Below are 14,821 nucleotides of genomic sequence, written 5' to 3'. Positions count from 1 at the left end.
ATGAGTATTTACAAAAATTGCCTTCAAGTGGAATAAAGTATTGAATCAATCCTCCACTCTATAATAAGGAGCAACGTGTACTTGTATATCATGTCATGTTTATAAAGAGATATATTTTATGTATCGATTTTCAGTATTGACTTCCATCCTGTTCAATATATGAGTAAAGCTAGGTAGTAAGTTTTGAAAATATATAAATGGAGATTAAGCTACATAGAATTTTTTGTGTTTCATCCTCATAAGGACTCGTTAGGCTAATGCTTGAAATTGATGTTTTTATTCATACACAGATGATTTATTATTCCCACTCCCATTTCCAACAGCCAATAGTTGAGCTTTTATCTGACAAAGGTTGTTTGATTTTTTTATATCACCTTTTCTTGTGGTTCATTTTTTCTCATATGTAGGGGAGTTAAAAGTATAAGATCGATTCTTTGAGAGGAGACTTATCAGGATAAGCATCTTCTCCCCTCTTATCATGAGAAGCATTAGGCTTCGAAATACCATGGTATAAAGAGTTTTACTTATCCTACACCCCTAATTGATGTAGCATCCTTATAGAATAAATTTGTATGCATTAGTGTATATTTTTATATTGTTGTTTTCTTATTTTCTTTATATTCTTTCTCTCTCCCATATAACTCATTCCTCATGCAAAAGTTAGCGAGTAATAAAAAAAACTGGGCGAATCTATTTTGTATTTAGTAAAATCAAGAAAGCAAATAAGTCAGACTACGGCCTACCTTCAATCTATATCCATAATGAGACATGTTCTTTTTCTATCTGCTTTTGACGTAAAGTTTTGTTTTTTTCTTTAATTTTCCAGTTTTAAACATTTTATTTCATTTTTTTTTTTTTATTTATAACTTTTTTTTTATTTCAATTCAGATGTTACTGCTTATATAAATATGATTATCAGTGTGTTTTGACGGAGGGGGTACACATGTTATAAATATCTCTGGGAAAATTTTTTAGATGAGGAGTGATAATTTGCATTACTCGATTTATTCATGCTACTATTCTCATCTGGGTTCTAATTTCCATAACGTTTCAACTGATGTAACCTCCGACCTTCTTCGGATGTGTGTCTGTGAACGTCCATCAAACTTGGTAACTCATATAAAAATATTGAACTAAATCTTTTTGTGTAGATTGTCATTCTGTCAGCAATGGCTGCGTACAAGTGTTACTTATTATGTTCATCTTCATTATTGTCACTTAACGATGGATACCTTCAACCTCAAGAAGAGTGTCACATAGAAGTGATTGCTAATACAACACCTTCATCCACTGCACCATTGAGTTCATGTGGGAAATTCTAGTATGAATTCAGGGCATTTTATAAACTTTATCCTGTCTAGATGTGGAAGTTACATCAGTTGAAACATGTGAGAATAATAAACCAAATAATCTAATACTATTAGGTTGGTATATACGGCACAATCACATTGACACACCGGTTCTCGTCAGATCACCAAAGTTAAGCAACGTTCAGCCTTTCCAGTACCAGATGGGTGACCATTTGGGAAGGCTAGGCGCTGTAAATACCTTCTGGGAATGGTTGGGCTTGGGGCCACACTCTCACCCCAACAAAAAGAACTACTCGCTACGAAAGCATCTACAAAAGTTGTGGATAGCCTATGCCCCCCCCCAGGGGCTCAAGGCTATGAATGGATTAGCTTGGTGCAAAAATAATGTCGTTTTTGACGTTCAACTTCATGTCAAAAAAAAAAATTTTTTTTTGCGTCAATCTTATTTCTGTAAGTTCGGTGCAAAAAAATTTGCCAATTTAAAATTTCATCTTGTAAATTGAAAAATTGTTTTTGAAAACTTATGAATAACAACTTTTGTTCTCTATAACTGGCAACAAATAATAAATTCTGCGCTTGAAAAATTCTTAAGGTTTTGATGTGAAATATGAATCTAACTCATATCCTTTCTCCTTTCGTGATGTTAACCTAAGGCTATCTAAATGGTTTTGTAATTCTTGAAATAAGTGATAATCCAAAGAAGCTCGGACAGAAGATGCAGGATGGAATAAAATTTTCCTACCAAATTCTCCTAGGAGAGTTTTGGTCAGTAGTGCTATGTAAGAAAGAGCATTATCATGATGGAAGATGACTCCCTTTCTATTCACTAGAGAAGGTCGTTTTGGGTCAACATAATGTTGAGGTGTGCAGAAAAATATAAATGATGCTTTAATAAACTGAAAAGAAAAAGTTCTAAATTAATCATAGTGATATGATTCTGTAATTACAATGGCTGAAAATGATTTCTACAAACCGGTAAAAACTTTTGCACTGACCTGATACAAAGCAACCATCCGTCCATGACTGAAGCATCATTGCAACATCTGAGCTGGTGCACCAACCACTAGTCTTTGTCTCTTAAAATCAGATCACCCCCCCAAAAAAAAAAGAATCTCAAAACTAATAGGTTCAATACTGTCTGGGGCATGTCTTGCTGAACTTCTGCTCTCGCAATATAAATATTGCCAACCAATCCAACAATCAGCAAAATCCCACTCCTTTAACCATAGAGTTCTCCAGTTGCCAGAAAGTCTTTTACTCTAATACCTTTTCTCTTAATCACTTACCTTTGGTATTCCCTTCCTGTTTCCCTGATCGTACCTACATGCAGAAATTTTAATGTAATGTGAACCAACTTCTTGATGCACAACTCCACACTTAGGATGACACCTATAAATCTGACTCCTAATTTACAGTAGCCCCTCATGTCTTAGCGGCCATGTGCCTTGTTTAGCATCAATAGAAGTACAAGAAAAACGTATTCATTAAAACAGAAGTAGTTTAACCACTTTTGAATAAATAGACAGATCCCATCGAAATGTCATGGTTGTTTTCTTCATTAAAACTTATTCTAAAAAAAAAAAAAAAATGTCAAATGAGATGCAAGAATTTTAAAGAGTGTTACTCATCATCTCGTACGAATCCAATAGATACATATGAAGGTTGCCGACATCCTAAGTGAACGTGATTTTGGGGGAACGAACTAGATTCAGACTGTGACACCCACATTGTCAATCTGTGTCTTTAACCACTAGACCACCATAAAGTACAACAGAGCACAAAAACTGCTCCTGCTGATTCTCCATTCGTGTGATATTTAGGCACTTCATTCGAGCAACCTAGTATTCTTACGTAGAGAATAACAAGAAACAATAGGTTTTAATTTAGACAGACTAGTATGTTGTTTTATTTCCTGCTATTTGTAAGGTATAAAAAACTTGTCAGTTTGAAAAAAAAAACAAAAGAAAACAAGCTGAAATTAAGGGGAATTAAATCATTTTTTTTTTTTAATTTTTATTAAACACTTATTTATAGTAAATTACTATAAAAAAGACATTTACGACTCAAAATATATATATATATATATATATATATATATATTTTAACTTAAGAATATATTTCTTTTTGTTTGACTTGTAATATATATATATATATATATATATATATATATATATATATATATATATATATATATATAACTTAAGAACATATTTCTTTTTTGTTTGACTTGTATTTTTGCTTTTAAATATTTCCCCAGTCTGAAAGTCTTTATTTTTTTTACAAAGATTTTTAGCAAAAAACAAAACAGGGGTAATTTGTTGTGCATAGAACAACTGCTATGCATTTGTTGTGCTCTACTATGCCAGACATAAATAGTCAAAACCGTTAGTTTAATTCGATAGCGATTCATGACTACAATTTACAAAACGACTCACTTTTAGCAAGAAGAAAAGGATACTATCTGCATATTATATACGCATGATTAACGTTTCCAATCCATTAAGTAGGACGCGCCCCCTAGTGTAATTGTGGTGATTCTAGTTAAGAATAGAGTAGACATTATTATCACTATAGACCAACGATGACCAGTGACACCTATTTTCCCCACATTGTTGATGACTTTGTGCCCAACATGTTTTAAATGTAATTTTTAAAAAATATTTTCTGTAAATAAATATTTCAAACTGAAGTATCTATTCTGATACTACACTCCATCTATTGTGTCCTTTGTCAGTGAAAGAGAAATCTTTCTGAAATGAGGCAATTTTTTTTTCTTTCTTTTTTCCTAAATCTATTTAGTGATCCATTTTGGAGCTGGATTTTCCTCACATTAAAAATCGACATTGTGTCTAATTCTGCCCTCGTGGGGAGGCGAGTAAATTTAGACGGTTATCAAGATGACAAGAACAGCTCTACTTTATTATACAAAAAAAAAATAAATAAAATATTCATTTCAGGATGCAAAATTTGAAATATTTGAATTTTTACCGATACCTCTGTTGAGTTTCAACAATCATAATTGTGAGGCAAAACAATTGTAAATGTGAGGCAAGCCTTGCGCAATCACTAACCACACCTCCCCTGAATTGGCACTGCATGAGTCCAGTGGCAAAGAAAAGTGCTAGATGACTGCAAACAACGCCGAGATAAGCAGAGAGCACATACAGCACCTGGAAGCCCCAAAGGGTCACCCATTTTAGTACTGACCAGGTTCAACGTTGCTTAACTGGTGATCTAACAGGAACTGGTGTGTCGATGTGATTATGCCATGTATTTGAATTTTTAAATGGGACATGATACTCATTATATTTTTTTTTATTTGTCATAAATTTGCCAAACTTCACTAAATACATTTGTTTTGTTTTTTGTTTTTGTTTTGTCAATTTGTTTGACTTGTAAAAAAAAATGCATATATATATATATATATATATATATTAACTTAAGAATATATTTCTTTTTTGTTTGACTTGTAATATATATATATATATATATAACTTAACATATTTCTTTTTTGTTTGACTTGTAAAAAAAAAAATTATATATATATATATATATATATATATATATATATATTAACTTGACATATTTCTTTTTTGTTTGACTTGTATTTTTGCTTTTAAATATTTCCCCAGTCTGAAAGTCTTTATTTTTTTTTACAAAGATTTTTAGCAAAAAACAAAACAGGGGTAATTTGTTGTGCATAGAACAACTGCTATGCATTTGTTGTGCTGTCAGACATAAATAGTCAAAACCGTTAGTTTAATTCGATAGCGATTCATGACTACAATTTACAAAACGACTCACTTTTAGCAAGGAGAAAAGGGTACTATCTGCATATTATATACGCATGATTAACGTTTCCAATCCATTAAGTAGGACGCGCCCCCTAGTGTAATTGTGGTGATTCTAGTTAAGAATAGAGTAGACATTATTATCACTATAGACCAACGATGACCAGTGACACCTATTTTCCCCACATTGTTGATGACTTTGTGCCCAACATGTTTTAAATGTAATTTTTAAAAAATATTTTCTGTAAATAAATATTTCAAACTGAAGTATCTATTCTGATACTACACTCCATCTATTGTGTCCTTTGTCAGTGAAAGAGAAATCTTTCTGAAATGAGGCAATTTTTTTTTCTTTTTTTTCCTAAATCTATTTAGTAATCCATTTTGGAGCTGGATTTTCCTCACATTAAAAATCGACATTGTGTCTAATTCTGCCCTCGTGGGGAGGCGAGTAAATTTAGACGGTTATCAAGAACAATTCTACTTTATTATACAAAAAAAAAAATAAATAAATAAATAAATAAAATATTCATTTCAGGATGCAAAATCTGAAATATTTGAATTTTTACGGATACCTCTGTTGAGTTTCAACAATCATAATTGTAATTGAGGCAAGTGTTACGCAATCTCTAACCACACCTCCCCTGAATTGGCACTGCATGAGTCCAGTGGCAAGGAAAAGTGCTAGATGACTGCAAACAACGCCGAGATAAGCAGAGAGCACATACAGCACCTGGAAGCCCCAAATGATCACCCATTTTAGTACCGACCAGGTTCAACGTTACTTAACTTTGGTCATCTAACAGGAACTGGTTTGTCGATGTGATTATGCCATGTATGTGAAGTTTTAAATGGGACATGATACTCATTATGTCTCCTAAAACATTCCAAATGAACTGAAATTCTGAGAGTATATAATTGATGTTTAATAATCTGCATAACTGTTTAATACCTATCATTAAAATTTCGCAATTCTTCTGAAATTCAAAATTTAGGAGTGAATCTTGTATATATAGATATGGCTTCATCTTAACAGACGATAGTCATCTCATCATCCTCACCGTAGTTGCTGGGTGCATTGATATTGACATACAAGCCGCATCCATGGACCTGAAGGTGACTTTTTAGGCTAGCAGTTGCACAGTCTGCCACATATATAGCAGACAAAGTTGAGTGTTGAAACTTGTTTCCCTATTGCCTCCGCTTTTCTGCTCCCACAGCATGTGTATTTTTGTAGTTAATGTAAGCGGTTTTTGAGAGGAGCAGCTGATCACAAACCTCCCATTTCCAACTGTTCAATGCATTAGGTAAAACTGAGACATTGCCTTTCCTAAGATTTCTCTTGGGCTCAGCATGATCGATTCTTTCCCTTATATAGATATATAACTTTATATAAGCAGAAATATGACAAAATATTCTAATAATCACTTGCATAGCCTATGTTCCACTTATTAAGGCTTTCAGCAGGAAAAAGTGTGTCCTGCTAAATTTATGAATAATAAAAACATGAATGTTATTTTTGAAATAATCAAAATAAATAAAAATTTGCATCTACATATTCTTTGGACCATTGCTTTTAAAAATAAAGTTTATATATATTTCTTTTTTATTCGTCATAAATTTGCCAAACTTCACTAAATACATTTGTTTTGTTTTTTGTTTTTGTTTGTTGCTTTGTCAATTTTTTAATAATATATTTCGAAACTGTCGGATATTTATTCTGATAAACAAAATATACATTTTTTTTTTTTTTTTTTTTTTTTTTTTTTTTTTTGCTTTCCCAATACTTATATTTAATATTTCATACCTTCTGGTATTTGTTTCTTTTTAATATCAGTGTTAAAATTACCTACGACTTTCAATTCTGTCAAGAATTGTCCTCAAGGGAATGAACTCAAAATGAATGAAAAATTGAAAAACAGGAAAATCCATGAACATAGGAATATGCAAAGGACATTTATTAATATTTTTCCAGATTTTATTTTAATATTTTTGTTATTTTGTTTAATCAAAACTTTGAGAATTTTATTATATATATATACTAGCAGGGAGACCCGACGTTGCCCGGAATTTAATGATGATCAACAAATGTTTCACACACCCATATTTTTATTGCCCAAATCAGTGAAATCACCCATTTTTCAATCAAATCGATTGATTGCCTGCTCTATTTGGGGACGCATAGTGGTGAACCAGGAGGAAGCTTCGCATGACTTAGTCCACAATACATTATAATCTACATTGCACAGTAGAGAACCTACTATTGATTTTATAGATTTATTTTTTATATATAGTAGTTCGAATTAAAGTTTACAATGCAAAAGTCAAGTATCATGCTTCAATTTTGTCCTAAACAGAACCATTCATTTTGAACATGCCCCTGTCATATCAAAGAACCTATTGTTGATTTTATATGCTTGGCCTTACTGCTTGTGCGGTGATAATGACTTAAATTTAAAATGAAAAATTCAAGTATCATGGTGTAACTGTGCTTTAAACATATATATATATATATATATATATATATACCAAGTTATCGCTAACAAAAACAAATAAAAACATCTACATAAAATCGCAATACATTTAGTAGTCAGGCGAGGCAGCCGCATGGTAGAGGTTTAGGCTTCTTATCATAAGGTCCCGATTTCGAGTCTTGCTAGATTCAGCCACTCTGATGAATCGTAGACGACGAAACACGTGTCAGTGGATAATTATATTTTAAAAATAATATATATGCCGCTCCCCATTAAGGGGGTACCAGATTGGTCAATGGGAAAACTATTCCCAACAAGCATTTAGGTAAAAATGCACTTTTGTATAAATACTTGAATTCATTCAAGAAAGTATCGCTAACAAAAACAAATAAAAACATATACCAAGTTAAAGGTATTCCGGAGATAAAACTCGTGAATTAAAACGAGGTTATTAAGAGTGCTCAATAAAAAAGAGCAAAATGTAATATTTTTATTTATATAGACAAATATTACATTGCCACTACACTGAACATGCTAATGTTTTGGAGAAATTAGTTTGCAAGAAACTAAAAGTCATTGGTCAAGTGACATAAAAAAGTTTATTTGCCATCAAAGGCAGCTGTTGTTTTTTATTTTATTTTTAACTTCGGTGGACAATAAAGTTTTTTATGTCACCTGACAACCAATTTGTCTGAAACATTAGAATGTTCAGTGTAGCGACTATGTAATATGTCTATATAAATAAAAAATATAAATAAAAAATAAGAGAATAGTAGCAGTAACTCTCATATTTCCTTATTTGATGTTTGAAGGATCTTTTAAAATAGATTTTGAGAAGATTCATAACCCAAATATGGTCTTTGATTGGGGTTTTTTTTCTGCATTGCTACCAACCTTTATAAATACCTATATACGTATATATCTGTCATAAATATGCTAAGACAGTTTCATATTCATACCTACATTAGAACTCTTCATCTAATTTTTAAAATGGGATCACCTGATCGCTGAACATGCCAAAAAAAAAAAAAAAAAAAAAATGTAATTTAAAAAATTTCGTCTGATGTCCCAGTTGTTGAGCATCATTCATTTATTTTCGTATGAATCAGATGATGATTTTTGGCATTCGTTTTCCTGATATCTTTCTAGTTAGAATTCTTACTAAAAAGACTTACAGAAGAGACCATATGAAGGTTACCAACATCACTAAGTGAATGTGATATTGTTGTATTGGGTGTGAAACTAACCAAAACACATTTCTGAATTTTTGAGATGAGGATTAGTTATTCATAATATTTGGATTCTTCGGACTGCTGTTCTCATCTTGAGTATCATTGTCACATACAAGCTCAAGAATACACAATGTGTGTGTGTGTGTGTGTGTGTGTGTGTGTATATATATATATATATATATATATATATATATATATAAGCATATATCGTTTATGCTTGAGCTTGTATGTGAAAATGACACTCAAGATAATGAGAACAGTAGTTAAATAATTCAGATAACCAACAGACATTTTCTTTGGCGTGAAGAGTAGTACTTGTTCTGTCCAAAGATGATACCATAATATGATGGCTCTCTTTTTGTGTTAGACATTCATAGAATGGAAATATGACACAATTTTCTACAAGTTTCGGAGACAGACTCCCATCATAACTAGATATATACTGAAACTACATTAATGAAAGTGTTCGTATAAGGATGCTTTCTCTGATGCCAATCTGGCATTCGTTGAAATGAATGGCTCTCGTCTTGGGAAGGCTTCATGTTTTGACAAGCTTCTGGGCTTGACCTTTACTCCTGACCTGAAAGGAACACGTATATCAAATCCATTGCCAAGGTCGCTGGAAAAATGGTGGGATCCTTCTACTGCTCCAGTAGATATCTCACTCCTGATGCAATTCTCTACCTATATAAAAGCCAGGTACGACCAACGATGGAGTACTGTTGCCACATCTGCGCAGGAGCTGCTAGAAGCAGCTTATCCTGCCTTGACAGAGTTCAAAATAGACTTTGCAGCTTAGTGGGGAATACCCTTTTCTCTTCCCTGCAACCTCTTTCCCACAGAAGAGACATTGCGAGCCTGTCTCTACTTTATCGTTATTTTCATGGCAAGTGCTCAGCTGAGCTTTAATCTATGGTCCCCCCTCATCAAACTTTCACGAAAAACACTCATCTAGCCAAAACCACTATCAATAATTTCCCCCACTCTTTATCTGTGCCTAAACCTAAATGTAGATTCCATGAATAAAGCTTCTTTCTTAGAACTGCACGCCTGTGGCACTTTCTTCTGATTGCCTGCTTTCTAGCTGACTACAATCTGATTGTCTTCAAGTCCACTGTAAACAAGTTCTTGAGTGAACTTGAGTTTATGAGTCAAGGGACTGGTTTGTCTTGTCATCGCTTCCGGTAGCGGTAAGCCGGAAGTATGTTAGCTGACTATATATTATGTTACAATATTCCTTAGTTTTGGGAATGTGATATGTTCGGGGGGGGGGGGACTTTCACGTGTTCAAATTAGCCACAATTTGTAAGCAAGTAACCCATCTATCTATTACACTTATCCCCACTCTCACGATTTCATATGGTATCTACAACTTTCGCTTCTGTCATTCTCTGTTTATAAGCATTCAAAAGTAATAAAGAAATGAACAAATAATAAACTGTAAAAGCTCATTATAAATAAAAGAGTACAAGGAACATTCCAAAAATAATGCTTCCTATTTTTTTTTTTATTCCACTCTAAAGGATCAGAGTGGATTGCGATATTTGTCGTCTGAAAGGTCAAACTTTAAAATGATACTGATCTTGGTAAAATCCGTCGCCTATGTCAAAAGTTTTAGGCAGATATGCAGACATACATACATTTATATATTGGTAACTAAAAATTTTCGACCCAAACCAATTAAAAAGCTTGCCCTATCTCTGAATACCCTTTATGCAAAATTTCAAATGTTTAGACCAGAAATCGGAAATTGTCTGAGTAATTTGGTAGAGACCGCAGATGTCATTTTTTTTTTAAAGTTTGAGCCCTATTATGACCCCTTAAAATTTATTGTTTTGGGCTAAACTCAAGTTATTAAGTTAGATTCATCTCCAAGGAACCTATATCTAAAATTTCAGGCGTTTGGACCCAAAATTGTCGGAGGTGTTTGGTAGAGTTCTCAAAGGTCAAATCGTTGAACTTTAACCCTTTAACAGCCAAACTTCTGGCCGAAAACGGATCACAAAGATTTTCCCAAATCTCAGTACGATGTATATCAACTTTCGAGTCTGTAGACTTAAAATTGAGAAAGTTGTTGCATAGGGAAATGTACATAGACACACACACGTTCACTTTTATAGATAAACAAAAATATATACGTATACATAAATATATATGGAAACAAATATTATGCAAGTATAAATCATGTAGAATATCTGCATGAATATAATTACACGCAATAGTTAACTAAAGATGATCGTCCCATAAGAAAACCGAAAAAACTAATAGGGAATTAATTAAAATGAATGTTTAAAAGAATATGCAAATTAGCTAGATCTTTTGTTAGTTAATGCAATTCTGCGACCCATTTATAAGAAAATTGTACTTTCTTTTTAAATAAATAGAAAAGTGGGTTTTTAATATGAATATCAATAACTGCAAACGAAAAACGAATTTATAGGAGTATAGATATACATATATTGAAGTAATAATTAATAAGAATGGAACGCACTGTTTCACTTTTAATATAGATACAAAAAATCTGCCCTTACTAGCAGGAGGTGCCTGGCCTTGCCCAATAGTAAGTAAAATACGCTTAAATATATATTTAATTTATGCAGATTTCGTATTTCTTATTACAGATTCAATTCTCTATTGAATATATATTGAAATCAGTACTATATATATATATCTTTATAATATGAGAGAATATATAATTATTTCCACGGCCAGACAATGCCGCAGCTTACAAGAGCCTGCGACGTCTGGCTGTGAAAATAATATATATATATATATATATATATATATATATATAGTACTGATTTCAAAAGTTTAAAAAAAAAAAGATGACTTTGATGCCATCAGCTAAAATCGAAACCAAAGCATTTAGCACTCCAGCTGCCTTTCCCTACCGTTTGAGCAACTAACAACTAAATAAGAAAGATTTAAAATTAAACCACTTCAAGCTATGAACGAATTTGCGTATGCACAAAAGTAATACAAATATGTCGGCAAGTTGAAATGAACAGTTTGCATTTCAACTTACCAACATATTTCTGTACGCGTTATCCAGCCATCCAAACAAAGATTTTTACTCGTTATAAACTATCCTTGGAGTATGATCAATATTTCCTGTTATTTTCAGTGTTGTGACTAAGAGTTTATCTGTTAAATATTTACACATACACACATCTGTTGTTTTATTTATATAGCTAATTACTATTAGTAGTAGTAAAGAGGAAGAGAAGTAATAATAGTATCATCCTGGGGCCAACTCTTTTCCTGATCTACATTAATGATCTTCCAAATCACATCCTTACATCATTTTTAGACATCTATGCTGACGACACTACCATTTATGGTAGCACATCTAAGACAGTAAACGACCAAGTTCTCTCCAATTCTCTCTCCTCTGATCTTGAGCACATAGTACAATGGGGTAAGGAGTGGCTGGTTACTTTTAATGCATCTAAAACCAAGCTTCTCTCTTTACATCATCAACATTCTAATCCACATTTGGCATCAATTGAAATGAATGGCTCTCGTCTTCAGGAGGCCTCAAGTTTTGACAAGCTTCTTGGCTTGACCATTACTCCTGATCTTAAATGGAACATGTACATCAAATCTGTTGCCAAGGCCGCTGGAAAAATGGTGGGATCTTTCTATCGATCCGGGAGATATCTCACTGCTGATGCTATTCTCTATCTATATAAGAGCCAGGTACGTCCAAGGATGGAATACTGTTGCCACATCTGGGCAGGAGCTGCTAGAAAGGACTTGTCCTGCCTTGATAGAGTTCAAAATAGACTTTGTAGCCTCGTAGGAGATGTCCTTTTCTCTTCCTTGCAACCTCTATCTCACAGAAGAGATGTTGCGAGTTTGTCTCTGATGTATTGTTATTTTCATGGAAAGTGTTCGACTGAGCTTCAATCTATGGTCCCCCCTCGCCAAACTTTCACAAGAAACACTTGTCTAGCTGTAAACACTATCAATAATTCCCCCCACTCTTTATCTGTGCCTAAACCTAAACGTAGATTCCCTGAACAAAGCTTCTTTCTTAGAACTGCACGCCTGTGGAATTGTCTTCCGTTTTCCTGCTTTCCAGCTGACTACAATATGGTTGTGTTCAAGTCTAACGTAAATAAGTTCTTGATGAGCCGTTCCATATAAGTTATCAAATTTACCAAATTTTCATTACTAATGATTACTATATTGTCCAATTTCTACTGTACACTCTTTAACCCTTATCCTTGAGTGGCCTCTTGGCCTTGATAATGTGGTGATGCCTATGTAAAAAAAAAAAAGAATCATTAGTGGTAACATTAGTAATTTATGTTGTATTCTCATCAAATAGTTTTGTCATCTTTTTCTTTTAGATTAGTTTCGTTTCAAGGATTTCAAAATAAAATGAAATTGCACTGTGAAAGCTAAAGGACTAAACTTAATCTCCAAAAGGAAAAAAATATTTGTACACGTGGAAAAAAAAAAAAAAAGTTATGAAAAATGTTTTCACGGTGGGCTAACCAATTCAGTTAAATTTTGAAGTTAAATAAATTCATTGTAAAAATCCTTTAAAAGATAAATATTAATTTTCTGGGTCTATTTCGAAGATAATTAATAAAGTAAAGTCCTAAGATATTGAATTAAATACAAAAGAAAAAAATAACTTCTTTGTACAAAAAATAGCTTGATTAGCCAAAAAAACGAGTGATTCTTCCCCTCACAAAAACTGACATTAGCATGACTTAATCAAAAGGTCAAGGTAGATGGAAAGATCAAGGAGGGAAAGCACTAACCAGGCCTCCACTGGAGGAGTGTGAAGAAGACTGGGGCCTTGAGGAGGCTTATTGCTATTCCAATTCCACTGAAGACCAACGACCGCTTTCAATGAGAAATCAATGGTAAATGGTTGTTGTGAAAGAGGTGGAGAGTACTGGAAATCTGGAGAATTTTTGTCACTCAAACTCCAGGGAAGACCACAAATTGTTTTCAAAGTGAATTCTTTGATGACGGCCTGTATGAAAATTCCTAGTGAGTGAATAATAATAATAATAATAATAATAATAATAATAAGGAAGGAGAACACTAATCAAAACTCCGTTGGAACAGTTCAGAAAGGATTGGGATGGGGGGGGGCTCATTGTCACCCAAATCCCAGTAAAGACCAATAGTCGTTTCCAGCAGAAAACCAATGCCAAGCGGCTGTTGTGATAATGCAAAGTCATTTACAAAGGTTGTCTAAAGAGGTGGAGAATATTAGAAATCTGGGAAGATTTGTTGCCAGTCAGACTCCTGGGAACACCATCGGTGAGAAATCTCTGACGATGACCTGTGTGAGAACTGGTAAGTACATAATATTTATAGTAATACTTATGGATGCACAACCAATCTGTGGTGAGGGAAGCTGTGTGCCTATCGATCTAAAGTCTAAAATAATAGGCTTGAATGCATACAGGAAAAAACGTCTAAAGAACGACGAAGAACTGTTTACCATAAAAATATGATTCCGATGAGAATCCGTTCAAAACAGTTAAATGTGTTTAGATGGAACGATATAATTGACTGGAAGAATTCTTCATGAAATTTATGATGCTTGGTGAAAAATAGAAATTTGTTGATAAGTCGACCGTCTCTTACACTATTGAAGTCCGTCTTCAATTCGATAGAAATGAAAAGGCCAAGTGTCTCGTTTGAAGAGATACATCTTCAATTCTACAGAACGCAATACCATTACATTATCCGGGTGAGTATGAGCAATTAGTGGCTTCAGAGAAGCAAGTCGCAAACAAGACGTATATTGAGTTAGCATCTCTGACAAGTGCTATGACGCTGGACATAATGGAAGGCACTTAGAAAACATCTTTTAGAAAACAAATCAAAGTGAATAGAATAAAAAAATATATATATATATATAAAGAAATTATACTGGAAGAAGACATTTTTTTTTTAAATTATTTTTATATTTATCCCGTCTGGAAGTTCAATGAACCTTTAAATCATTCCTCAAGCACATTTTGAAAAGTTGGAGTTATTTA

The 14,821-nt window shown here is 33.1% G+C and overlaps 1 protein-coding gene across 3 annotated transcripts in view; it reads right to left on the bottom strand.

Annotated features, from left to right (window-relative positions):
- Positions 1-14,821, bottom strand: part of LOC145269308 (nephrocystin-4-like) — a 380,704-nt gene that overhangs the window by 12,436 nt on the left and 353,447 nt on the right. The gene's annotated exons all lie outside the window — the stretch shown is intronic.

This window comes from Euprymna scolopes, chromosome 4, assembly GCF_053919585.1.
Source record: "Euprymna scolopes isolate OS-2025 chromosome 4, ASM5391958v1, whole genome shotgun sequence".
In the NCBI taxonomy this organism is placed as follows: domain Eukaryota; kingdom Metazoa; phylum Mollusca; class Cephalopoda; order Sepiida; family Sepiolidae; genus Euprymna; species Euprymna scolopes.
The sequence above is the reverse complement of the archived record's forward strand: the minus strand, read 5'-3'. Positions and strand labels throughout refer to the sequence as shown.